The following is a 13103-nucleotide window of genomic DNA, read 5'->3' as shown; positions in this document are numbered from 1 at the left end:
ATCAGGGAAAGGTTAGAGGTGACATCCAGAGAGGTGAAGTGTGACCAGGGGGAGCTTGGAGAAGAAACAATGGGAGAGGTGGAAACGTATATTCACGAGGTCTGCGATGACATGGGACATCAGGGAAAGGTCAGAGGTGACATCCAGAGAGAGGAGAAGTGTGACCAGGAGGAGCTTGGAGAAGAAACCAGGGGAGAGGTGGAAACGTATATTCACGGGGTCTGAGATGCCATGGGACATCAGAAAGAAGAGTGTGTTCAGGGAAAGGTCATAGGTGAAATCCAGAGAGCGGTGAAGTGTGACCAGGTGGAGCTTGGAGAAGAAACAATGTGAGAGGTGGAAACAGATATTCACGAAGCGTGAGATGAAATGGGACAACAGAAAGAAGAGTGTGTTCAGGGAAAGGTTAGAGGTGACATCCAGAGAGAAACCAGGGGAGAGGTGGAAACGTATGAGATGACATGGGACATCAGAAAGAAGAGTGTGTTCAGGGAAAGGTTAGAGGTGACATCCAGAGAGAGGTGAAGTGTGAGCAGGAGGAGGTTGGAGAAGAAACCAGGGGAGAGGTGGAAACGTATATTCACGGGGTCTGAGATGCCATGGGACATCAGAAAGAAGAGTGTGTTCAGGGAAAGGTCAGAGGTGAAATCCAGAGAGAGGTGAAGTGTGACCAGGGGGAGCTTGGAGAAGAAACCAGGGGAGAGGTGGAAACGTATATTCACGGGGTCTGAGATGCCATGGGACATCAGAAAGAAGAGTGTGTTCAGGGAAAGGTTAGAGGTGACATCCAGAGAGAGGAGAACTGTGACCAGGGGGAGCTTGGAGAAGAAACCATGGGAGAGGTGGAAACGTATATTCACGGGGTCTGAGATGACATGGGACATCAGGGAAAGGTTAGAGGTGACATCCAGAGAGAGGAGAAGTGTGACCAGGAGGAGCTTGTAGAAGAAATAATGGGAGAGGTGGAAACGTATATTCACGGGGTCTGAGATGACATGGGACATCAGGGAAAGGTTAGAAGTGACATCCAGAGAGGTGAAGTGTGACCAGGGGGAGCTTGGAGAAGAAACCATGGGAGAGGTGGAAACGTATATTCACGGGGTCTGAGATGCCATGGGACATCAGGGAAAGGTTAGAGGTGACATCCAGAGAGAGGTGAAGTGTGACCAGGAGGAGCTTGGAGAAGAAACAAGGGCAGAGGTGGAAACAGATATTCACGGGGTCTGAGATGACATGGGACATCAGGGAAAGGTTAGAGGTGACATCCAGAGAGAGGTGAAGTGTGACCAGGAGGAGCTTGGAGAAGAAACAATGCGAGAGGTGGAAACGTATATTCACGAGGTCTGCGATGACATGGGACATCAAGGAAAGGTTAGAGGTGACATCCAGAGAGGTGAAGTGTGACCAGGAGGAGCTTGGAGAAGAAACAAGGGCAGAGGTGGAAACAGATATTCACGGGGTCTGAGATGACATGGGACATCAGAAAGAAGAGTGTGTTCAGGGAAAGGTTAGAGGTGACATCCAGAGAGAGGAGAAGTGTGACCAGGAGGAGCTTGGAGAAGAAACAAGGGCAGAGGTGGAAACAGATATTCACGGGGTCTGAGATGACATGGGACATCAGGGAAAGGTTAGAGGTGACATCCAGAGAGAGGTGAAGTGTGACCAGGGGGAGCTTGGAGAAGAAACCATGGGAGAGGTGGAAACGTATAATTCACGGGGTCTGCGATGACATGGGACATCAGAAAGAAGAGTGTGTTCAGGGAAAGGTCATAGGTGAAATCCAGAGAGAGGTGAAGTGTGACCAGGAGGAGCTTGGAGAAGAAACAATGCGAGAGGTGGAAACGTATAATTCACGGGGTCTGAGATGACATGGGACATCAGAAAGAAGAGTGTGTTCAGGGAAAGGTTAGAGGTGACATCCAGAGAGAGGAGAAGTGTGACCAGGAGGAGCTTGGAGAAGAAACAATGCGAGAGGTGGAAACGTATAATTCACGGGGTCTGAGATGACATGGGACATCAGAAAGAAGAGTGTGTTCAGGGAAAGGTTAGAGGTGACATCCAGAGAGAGGTGAAGTGTGACCAGGAGGAGCTTGGAGAAGAAACAAGGGCAGAGGTGGAAACAGATATTCACGGGGTCTGAGATGACATGGGACATCAGGGAAAGGTTAGAGGTGACATCCAGAGAGAGGTGAAGTGTGACCAGGGGGAGCTTGGAGAAGAAACAATGGGAGAGGTGGAAACGTATATTCACGGGGTCTGAGATGTCATGGGACATCAGAAAGAAGAGTGTGTTCAGGGAAAGGTTAGAGGTGACATCCAGAGAGAGGTGAAGTGTGACCAGGAGGAGCTTGGAGAAGAAACCAGGGGAGAGGTGGAAACGTATAATTCACGGGGTCTGCGATGACATGGGACATCAGAAAGAAGAGTGTGTTCAGGGAAAGGTTAGAGGTGAAATCCAGAGAGAGGTGAAGTGTGACCAGGAGGAGCTTGGAGAAGAAACCATGGGAGAGGTGGAAACGTATAATTCACGGGGTCAGCGATGACATGGGACATCAGAAAGAAGAGTGTGTTCAGGGAAAGGTTAGAGGTGAAATCCAGAGAGAGGTGAAGTGTGACCAGGAGGAGCTTGGAGAAGAAACCATGGGAGAGGTGGAAACGTATAATTCACGGGGTCTGAGATGACATGGGACATCAGGGAAAGGTTAGAGGTGACATCCAGAGAGAGGAGAAGTGTGACCAGGAGGAGCTTGTAGAAGAAACAAGGGCAGAGGTGGAAACAGATATTCACGGGGTCTGTGATGCCATGGGACATCAGGGAAAGGTTAGAGGTGACATCCAGAGAGGTGAAGTGTGACCAGGGGGAGCTTGGAGAAGAAACAAGGGCAGAGGTGGAAACATATATTCACGGGGTCTGAGATGACATGGGACATCAGGGAAAGGTTAGAGGTGACATCCAGAGAGAGGTGAAGTGTGACCAGGGGGAGCTTGGAGAAGAAACCATGGGAGAGGTGGAAACGTATAATTCACGGGGTCTGAGATGACATGGGACATCAGGGAAAGGTTAGAGGTGACATCCAGAGAGAGGAGAAGTGTGACCAGGAGGAGCTTGTAGAAGAAACAAGGGCAGAGGTGGAAACAGATATTCACGGGGTCTGTGATGCCATGGGACATCAGAAAGAAGAGTGTGTTCAAGAGAAAGTCAGAGGAGGTGACTACCAGCAGGACTACTAGGGAAGAGGTTGTTGGAGGTGACCAGTGAGAGGTAAGAGAGGAACAGACGAACACGAAGACTGAGGAGTGCAAGTCAAGTGGCACAGCGAGTAGAGCGCTCGCTTTGACGTCCGTGCAGGGCCTGCTAACGCAGGTTCGAATCCCGGCGGGGCCAAACTCAGCCTTTCATCCTTCCGAGGTCGATAAATGGGCACCACACACCGTGGGTAATAATAAGCAGTGCTCACATACCTGAGGGTTCGTAGCACTATATAAGTGCCTAATTATTATTATTTATTATTAAGTGTTGGAGGGCTGGAGGTACGAGCATGCACCAGAGTCAAGGACATGATAGTGAGAGAAACAGAAGAGGAAAGGACAATAGGTGCATGAAAGGTTCTCTTAAGCATGAGACTGCTGCAACTCATTGACAAGGTGGGGGTTGGGAACTAGAGTAAGAACACCAATACAGGGAGATGGAGAGGCCCCCCTAAGTGTTAGGGAGAATTCTCTGTTTAGGCTCAATTTCCTAACCTAGTGAGTCCCCCAGCAGCTTTGCTGGATTTTTGGGGTTTATTTCTTTCTCCTGCCAAGAGTGAGACTCTTTTACCCTCACTCTTGGGCATGATTTGATTGTGTTTCTTTGACTCTAGATGTGTTTAATGGGCTATGGGGTCTTTTACTCCATAGGGCTTCATGTGTTTTTGTGATGTGTGTTACACCGCACCCTCAGTGCAGTAACACAGGGGTGTCATAGTGACCCACCAGTATAGACTCCATACCCTGGGACTGACTACTGTCTCCCAGGGCATGTAAAGTCACCGTTGACTTTACTAGTCTCAAATTCTGAAAAGAACCAGTACAAACCATCATATTGTGGACGTACTGGTCGGGGCAATTCGATTGCCCCGGGGTCTGTTAGTCGAGGGGGCACGTCTCCGTCCCCCCTGATCGAGTTTTGGCTGGTGGCAGTGGATACTACTTTTTATATTCAACCGCGAATATATCCCTATGGGATTTCCCATTGTTCGAGGCTACCAACTTTAATTATTTAATTCCTGTAGCCTCGAACATACCGCTGATTTATTTATTTAATATTAATTCTCCAGTTGGTATTTTTTGCCAGAACTCGGTTCTAAAATGGCGTTTGTGTTCGCTTCTGTGACTCCAACCCAAGTTGAGCTCTTTGTTCCACTTTTTGGCGGGCTTCTCCACAGAAGCCCTCCAAAGTGGTGCCACTCTGTCTGGGGTACTTAGGAAGGGTGGAGGGGGATTTAGGCACCCTGGACTGAGTTGCCTAGGCAATTCAAGTCGCACTCCGTCCTGAATGGCCCAAGTGGTGAGCCAGCTAGGCTGAGTGAATGGGGGTTTTCTGCATAAAAGCAGGGCTTTGGGGACTGGAACTTTAGAAGTCGCCACAGGACCTAAGAATCTGACGAGGGAGAAGCCGAGCCGACCTGCTACGACGACACCACCGGGGGAGCCCTGCTGAACCGTCTCACCACTTTTCCCAACGACAGAGGAGATCTCCAGCCCGGAGAGTCTTCTTCCTTCGACTGGTGGGGATAACCAGTCTGCTTTCTTTTTCGCTTCCTGGAGCATCTCGTGGCCGCCTTGCCTGTGCCAAGCACCCCGGCAACCGAGATACCACGTTTTACCACTACCGCAAATCAAAGGGTAGTACCTTTAACCGGAAAACTACGCGGCTGGTTTCTTCCCTGGCAGTGCAACGACCTTCATCTTTCCTCCACGTCGAGATCTTCTCTTCTTCTGGACGACACCGCGACTTGCACCCGTTGCCAGGAACAACTGCCCCCGCTGGAGGATCCTTTCCACATAAGGTACCGTGTTCCGCCTGGCTTCCCTTGCAACCGACTGTACGGGGTAGATTTAGCCCCCGGCTTTCGACCCTGGGTTAGCCTGGGACACCCTGGCTAAACTTTTCTGAAACCTAACTAAAACCTTCCTGAACTCCCTGCAACACCTTTTAAGCCTGTTGTCATTGTGTGATCTTGGGTGTATTTGTGCCCTGCTCTCTCCAAGAGTGGGCCCGGCATATGGACTTTGGCTCACAAGTAACTTTTGACTTTTCTGCCTTGCTTAAGAGTTCCTAAATATTAGTTTGGTGTATTTTCCTACATTCTGCCTTTTTCCCTCCCTTTTTCGTTAACTTATTGGAGTGCCATCTATAGTTAAGCGCTCACCTCTGTCTGGAAATAAGTGGTGTTAACTAAGACTTGTCTGATAAGGAATAAGGGATGTATATATAATAATAGTAACTGTGTTTAGAGTGATTTACAATAATAGTGCTGGAGTGTTTCAATCAGTGTGTTTTAAATAAATAATTATATACCTTGATACCAAAGCTCTGGTCAGTGTTTGCTTGTATTATTGTATCTGAGTGCCTATTGTGTATACTTTGCATACTGCCTAACTTTTCTTGTCGGAAGTCTGACTGCTTAGCCACAGCTACCAGGTAAATCTGGGTGGTACAGACTGCTACCAAGTGGGTTTACTGCTAACACCTGTAGTCCTAAATCTTTTGCAGTGTTCCCAAAGGGAACTGCACAGGTCTCTGCCTAACACTGGTGTACAGCGGTGGGATTATTATTGAGTATACATTTTAGAGTGCTTTAGGATACCTTAGTGCAACTAACCACAAAGCTTAGCACTGAAAAAGTAATCCTTCTAACATGTCAACTATGGAAAATTATAGTCAAGAGTCCCTTGCTACAAAAACTGCTGATTGATTAAGAGTTCTCTGTAAGCATAAGAATCTCCTGACTAAAGGCAAGAAAATGGAGCTAATAGAAAGGTTGTTAGCTAACCAAAGACTGGATGATGGTTCAGAGGAACCTACCACTCCAGCAACTGTAGATAACAGTATAGAGATTGAAACTGAACAAAATGTTGATGATCTTGAGGAAGAGTCAGAAGAGGAGGGTGAGGCTGCTGTGACTGTCCCCCCTAGGCCTCTGTCTGCTCTACCTGCTGTACCTACTGGACCTTTACCAGGTCCCACATTTAGTCCTCAATATCTTGAGTTAGAGAAAATGAAACTGGAATTAGAGTTTAAACGAATTAGTGCTCAAACAGAACAAAAGCACCAAGAATTAAGGCTAAGGGAAATGGAGCTCAAGCATGAGTTAGAAATGAAGAAATTGACTGTTGAAAATGCTTCTCTCTCTGGCTCCTCTAGAAGTTCCAGTCCTAAAAGACCCCGGATGCCTAAGGAATTGGTTGGTATGTATGAGCCTACATTGGATGTGTTGGATTGGTTGTCTCTGTTTGAATATCATCATGGGCTCCAGAACATCACAGGAAATGACTTACTCACTTGGTTGTTCTCTAGGCTTCCCCATGTCGCAACTAATGTGGTAATGGAAATGGGGGAGTAGGATAAGAAGGATTATGAATGTGTGAAACTAGCTTTCATAGCTAGATTTGGGAAGACCCCTTCCCAGTATCTTAAGAGGTTTAGGAGCCTCAAAAAGCATGATGGTACCACTTGGGCTACCTGGGTGAGTGAAGGGTTGAAAAACTTAGAAGGATGGATTAAGGGTTACAAAGTGAACACTTATGAAGGTATGAGATGTTGGAGTCAATTTATGATGCCTGCTCTCCTGAGATCAGACAGCACTTGGCTGATTCAAAGGAATTACATCCCAGAAAGCTAGCTAAGGCTGCTGACTTGTGGGTTGCCAACAGGGCCACTCACAAGGAGTCTGGGGTAACTCAGAAAAAGGATGAGGGGAAACAGCCTAAAAAGGACTCCAAAGAGAATTCTAATACTATAAATTCCAAAGACTGCCCCAAACAAAACCATAAGGGTAAGCCACAAGGGAAACCGAATCAGGCTAGTGTACCTTCTGGTCCCAGACCAGAAGGAGGTCAGAAGAAGCCTCCATTCCAGAGAGCCTTTGGCTCTTGTTATGTTTGTAAGGCCACTGACCATGTGAAAGGAGATCCCAGATGTAAGGGTAAACCTCCAGGGATCCAGCTTGCCTCCTTAGCCTTTGCTCAAGAAGAGGAAGTCCCAATGGCAAGTGGAAACTTTCTACTGCTGGCTGATGAACCCATGGGAGTCTCAGCCAGTGTTTCTTTAGTCTCTCTGGGGTTGTGGGAACAACAGAATTTAGATGTATATAATTCTATCCCAGATAATACTAAAGAGTATTATAAGGACAGTGTCCAGGTGAATGGTCAGGAGACTCCTGCCATTAGGGACACTGGGGCCAGCATAACTGTGGTGGATGAATCATTTTTCAAGGCAGAGGATGTTGTTAAGGCACCCAGATGCCTCACCAAGTTAGCTGGAGGGCCTGTGCAGATGTGTCCCCAGTTACCAGTTCTCATGCAGTGCAATGATATGACTGTAAAGATACCCGTCAGTGTACAATGCGAGGTGCCAGGAAGGGTTCTGTTGGGTAATGACCTGAAAGCTCTTGGAGTTGTGGCACATACCCCCAGACCTCCTAGTAAAAGGTTACAGGAGCTCACTAAACCTGCAAGAGAGAAAACCCTGCAAGGGTCATCTCAGGAGATGATGACAGAGATCACTCCTCTCCCCTTGGAGCAACTTACTGCAGTAACTACCAGATCAGGAGCCAAGGGGCAACCCAAGACTCCACGGAACAAGCCAGCAGCAAGCCCTCCAGTGCTTCCAACAAGGACTTCCCCTAGGTTGTCCAAAGTTACACCAGTAACTCCCCCTCCAGCTGAGGCTGAGAGGGTGGTTGAACCCTGTGTGGTTGAACTAGACCCTGAAGAAGAGCTAGTAGGAGGCCAAGACCTTATTGGAGATTTAGATCCAGCTGACCATCCTGAGCTGCCGTCTTTACTGGCAGAAGGTGGACCCAGCAGATCAGCTTTCCGTAAGGGCCAAAAAGAATGTCCAACTCTGGAAGGTCTCCGCCAACAGGCAGCTTCTCAGGCTGATGGGCAAGAGCCTGGGAAGTACAGGTTACACTGGGAAGATGGCCTCTTTTACAGTGAACCAACTGAGTCTGAACCTGGAGACTACAAGCGCCTTGTAGTACCTCAAGAAAACAGACAACAGTTCTTACAACTAGCCCATGAGATACCTTTGGCTGGTCACTTGAGTTTCTAGAAGACCAAGGAAAGGCTCTCTCTCTACTTTTATTGGCCAAAGATGGAGGCTGAAGTAGATAAGTATTGTAAAAGCTGCCATACCTGCCAGACTTCTGGTAAGGTTGGTTCCAAGAATGTGGCACCTTTAGTGCCTCTCCCAGTTGTGGGAGTCCCATTTGAGAGAGTAGGGATTGACATTGTTGGTCCCCTTGATCCCCCAACCTCCTCAGGCAACAGGTTTATCCTTGTTGTAGTAGACCATGCTACTAGGTACCCTGAGGCAATTCCTATGAGGACTGTTACAGCTCCGGCTGTGGCTAAGGCCCTCCTTGGTATTTCTACCAGGGTTGGGTTTCCTAAGGAAGTAATCTCTGACAGGGGGTCTAATTTTATGTCCCACTACATGAAAGCCATGTGGAAAACCTACAGAGTTACTTACAAGTTCTCAACAGCATACTACCCTCAGACAAATGGGTTGGTAGAAAGGTTTAACAGAACCATGAAAAGCATGATAGGTGCTTTAGAGGAACCCCTTAAAAGAAAGTGGGACCTTCTACTGCCATGCGTCCTCTTTGCTTATAGAGAAGTCCCTCAGGAGGGAGTAGGTTATTCTCCCTTTGAGCTTCTTTATGGCCATCCGGTCAGAGGCCCATTGGCCCTGATTAAGGAGGGGTTGGAGAGTGCTCCTTCCCCCAAGCCAGTCAGAGTGACTGACTATGTGATAGCTCTCCGACGGAGAATGTCACCCATGATGGCAGAAGCAAGTGACAACTTGAAAGCTGGACAAGCTCTGGTCAAGCATTGGCATGATCAGAAGGCTAACATGGTTGAGTTCACTCAAAACCAGCTAGTTCTCGTTATGCTCCCAACAAGGCAGAGGGCCTTGCAAGACAAATGGATGGGACCCTTCAAGGTTGTGGGAAAACTTGGAGAGGTCAACTATCTGGTGGATCTGGGCAAACCCAGGGAAGCCCCCAGAGTCTTCCACACCAACCGCCTCAAAGCCTATGTCTCTAGACCAGAAGTAGGAGCCTTGCTTCTAGCTTCATCGGAAGAGGAGGAGGAGAGTGAAGCTCTACCTGACCTCCTTAGAGGCTTACCTTTGGACGAAAAGGTTGAAGGAGTGAATCTCTCTTCAGATCTGACACCTGAGCAACAAGAAGAGTGCAAATCTATGTTAACTCAGTTTGCCTCCCTGTTCTCACTTTCACCAGGCTTGACCCCTTGGGGCCAGCATGATATTCTCACTGGTGATTGTCTGCCAGTCAAAAGCAGAGGGTACAGAATGTCAGAACATGTCAGAACCCACATCAAAGGTGAGGTCAAGAAGATGCTTGATCTCGGGGTAATAGGGCCCTCTACTAGTCCATGGTCTAGCCCAGTTGTGTTAGTACCAAAGGCAGGATCCAAAGAGTTGAGATTCTGTGTGGACTATCGAGCTCTTAATGCAGTCACCAAGACTGATGCCCACCCTTTGCCAAGGACAGATGAGTTGGTGGATAGGCTTGGTGCAGCCAAGTACCTCAGCACATTTGACCTTACGTCAGGCTATTGGCAAATAGCCCTGACAGACCATGCCAAGGAGAAGACTGCATTTTCTACCCCAGTTGGCTTATACCAATTCAAGGTTATGCCTTTTGGACTGAAACATGCACCTGCTACATTTCAAAGGATGGTAAACCAAGTTCTAGCTGGGATGGAGGACTTCTGCATGGCATACTTGGATGACATTGCAGTCTTCAGCCACTCCTGGGAGGAACATGTGAACCACCTAGGACATGTTTTGCAGGCTCTTGAGCAGGCCCATCTGACCCTAAAGGCAAGTAAATGCCAAATTGGACAGAGTAAAGTGGTCTACCTTGGGCATGAGGTAGGAGGTGGAGAAATACGGCCTCTGCTCAGAAAGATTGAAGCTGTGCAGAATTGGACAACACCTACTACTCAAACCCAGGTGAGAGCCTTCCTAGGCCTCACTGGGTACTATAGGAATTTCATAGAGAACTATGGGACCATAGCTTCTCCACTGAATGTAATCTCCTCTCCAAAATTCCCTAATAAGGTCAAATGGAATGAGGAGTGCAATCAGGCCTTTGAAAGCCTGAAGAAGGCTCTTTGCCAAACGCCAGCACTGAGAGCTCCCGACTACCTGCAAACCTTCATTGTACAAACTGATGCTTCCAATGTAGGAATAGGTGCAGTCCTTTGTCAACTGGATGGGGAAGGTAGGGAGCACCCCATTTGCTTCATCAGCCGTAAGCTGAAGGATCCTGAGACAAGGTGGGCAACAATCGAAAGAGAATGCTTTGCTATTGTGTGGGCACTGAAGAAGTTTAGGCCATACTTGTATGGTTCTCCTTTTGTCATTCAGACTGACCACCAACCCTTGAGATGGTTAATGCAAATGAAGGGAGAAAATCCAAAACTATTGAGATGGTAAATCTGCCTGCAAGGGTTTGATTTCACCATTGAGCACAGGTCAGGGTGTCACCATCAAAATGCTGATGGACTCTCTAGGATGTATGTCATCGACTAGAGGTATGAAGTTCATCCAGGAGTGGATTAAATCCTCCTGTCCCTTAGTCTGGGGGGGGCGAGTGTTAGGGAGAATTCTCTCTTTAGGCTGAATTTCCTAACCTAGTGTGTCCCCCAGCAGCTTTGCTGGATTTTTGGGGTTTATTTTTTTCTCCTGCCAAGAGTGAGACTCTTTTACCCTCACTCTTGGGCATGATTTGAGTGTGTTTCTTTGACTCTAGATGTGTTTTATGGGCTGTGGGGTCCTTTACTCCATAGGGTCTCATGTGTTTTTACTATGTGTGTTACACAGCACCCTCCGTGCAGTAACACAGGGGTGTCATAGTGACACCCCACCATAGACTCCATACCCTGGGACTGGCTACTGTCTCCCAGGGCATGTAAAGTCACCATTGGCTTTACTAGTCCCAAATTATTAACAGAAACCAGTACAAACCATCATATTGTGGACGTACTGGTCGGGGCAATTCGATTGCCCCGGGGTCTGTTAGTCGAGGGGGCACGTCTCCGTCCCCCCTGATCGAGTTTTGGCTGGTGGCAGTGGATACTACTTTTTATATTCGACTGCGAATATATCCCTACGGGATTTCCCATTGTTCGAGGCTACCAACTTTAATTATTTAATTCCTGTAGCCTCGAACATACCGCCGGTTTATTTATTTAATATTAATTCTCCGGTTGGTATTTTTTGCCAGAACTCGGTTCTAAAATGGCGTTTGTGTTTGCTTCTGTGGCTCCAACCCAAGTTGAGCTCTTTGTTCCAGTTTTTGGCGGGCTTCTCCACAGAAGCCCTCCAAAGTGGTGCCACTATGTCTGGGTACTTAGGAGGGGTGGAGGGGAATTTAGGCACCCTGGACTGAGTTGCCTAGGCAACTCAAGTCACACTTCGTCCTGATTGGCCCAAGTGGTGAGCCGGCCGGCTCACCACGTAGCATGTTTGAGTGACAGCTAGGCTGAGTGAATGGGGGTTTTCTGCATAAAAGCATGGCTTTGGGGACTGGAACTTTAGAAGTCGCCACAGGACCTAAGAATCCGACGAGGGAGAAGCTAAGCCGACCTGCTACGACGACACCACCGGTGGAGCCCTGCTGAACCGTCTCACCACTTTTCCCAACGACAGAGGAGATCTCCAGCCCGGAGAGTCTTCTTCCTTTGACTGGTGGGGATAACCAGTCTGCTTCCTTTTTCGCTTCCTGGATCATCTCGTGGCCACCTTGCCTGTGCCAAGCACCCCGGCAACCGGGATACCACGTTTTACCACTACCGCAAATCAAAGAGTAGTACCTTTCACTGGAAAACTCTGCGGCTGGTTTCTTCCCTGGAAGTGCAACGACCGTCATCCTTCCTCCACGTCAAGATCTTCTCTTCCTCTGGATGACGCCGCGACTTGCACCCGCTGCCAGGAACAACTGCCCCCGCTGGAGGATCCTTTCCACATAAGGTACCGTGTTCCGCCTGGCTTCCCTTGCAACCGACTGTACGGGGTAGATTTAGCCCCCGGCTTTCGACCCTGGGTTAGCCTGGGACACCCTGGCTAAACTTTTCTGAAACCTAACTAAAACCTTTCTGAACTCCCTGCAAGACTTTTTAAGCCTGTTGTCATTGTGTGATCTTGGGTGCATTTGTGCCCTGCTCTCTCCAAGAGTGGGCCCGGCCGATGGACATTTGCTCACAAGTAACTTTTGACTTTCCTGCCTTGCTTAAGAGTTCCTAAGTATTAGTGTGGTGTATTTTCCTACATTCTGCCTTTTTCCCTCCCTTTTTCGTTAACTTATTGGAGTGCCATCTATAGTTAAGCGCTCACCTCTGTATGGAAATAAGTGGTGTTAACCAAGACTTGTCTAATCTGAGTAACCAAGGGTGTGTATATATATATAATAGTAACTGTGTTTTGAAGTGATTTACATTAGAAGTGCTGGAGTGTTTCAATCAGTGTGTTTTTAAATAAATAATAATATACCTTGATATCAAAGCTCTGGTCAGTGTTTGCTTGTGCTATTGTATCTGAGTGCCTATTGTGTATACTTTTCAGACTGCCTAACTCTTCTTGAGGGAAGTCTGACTGCTCAGCCACAGCTACCAAAGTGATTCTGTGTGGTACAGACTGCTACCAAGTGGGTTTACTGCTAACACTTGTAATCCTAAATCTTTTGCAGTGGTCCCCAAGGGAACTGCACAGGTTTCTGCCTAACACTGAGTAAACCTACAGAGAAGCTCAGGTGGCCAGCCTGTTGGTGGAAGTTTTGGGCCCCACACCGGTAGCTAACCTG

The sequence above is a fragment of the Ambystoma mexicanum genome, chromosome 9, assembly GCF_040938575.1.
Source record: "Ambystoma mexicanum isolate Mex_15411 chromosome 9, UKY_AmexF1_1, whole genome shotgun sequence".
Classification (NCBI taxonomy): Eukaryota; Metazoa; Chordata; class Amphibia; order Caudata; family Ambystomatidae; genus Ambystoma; species Ambystoma mexicanum.
Note: the sequence above shows the minus strand (reverse complement) of the source record.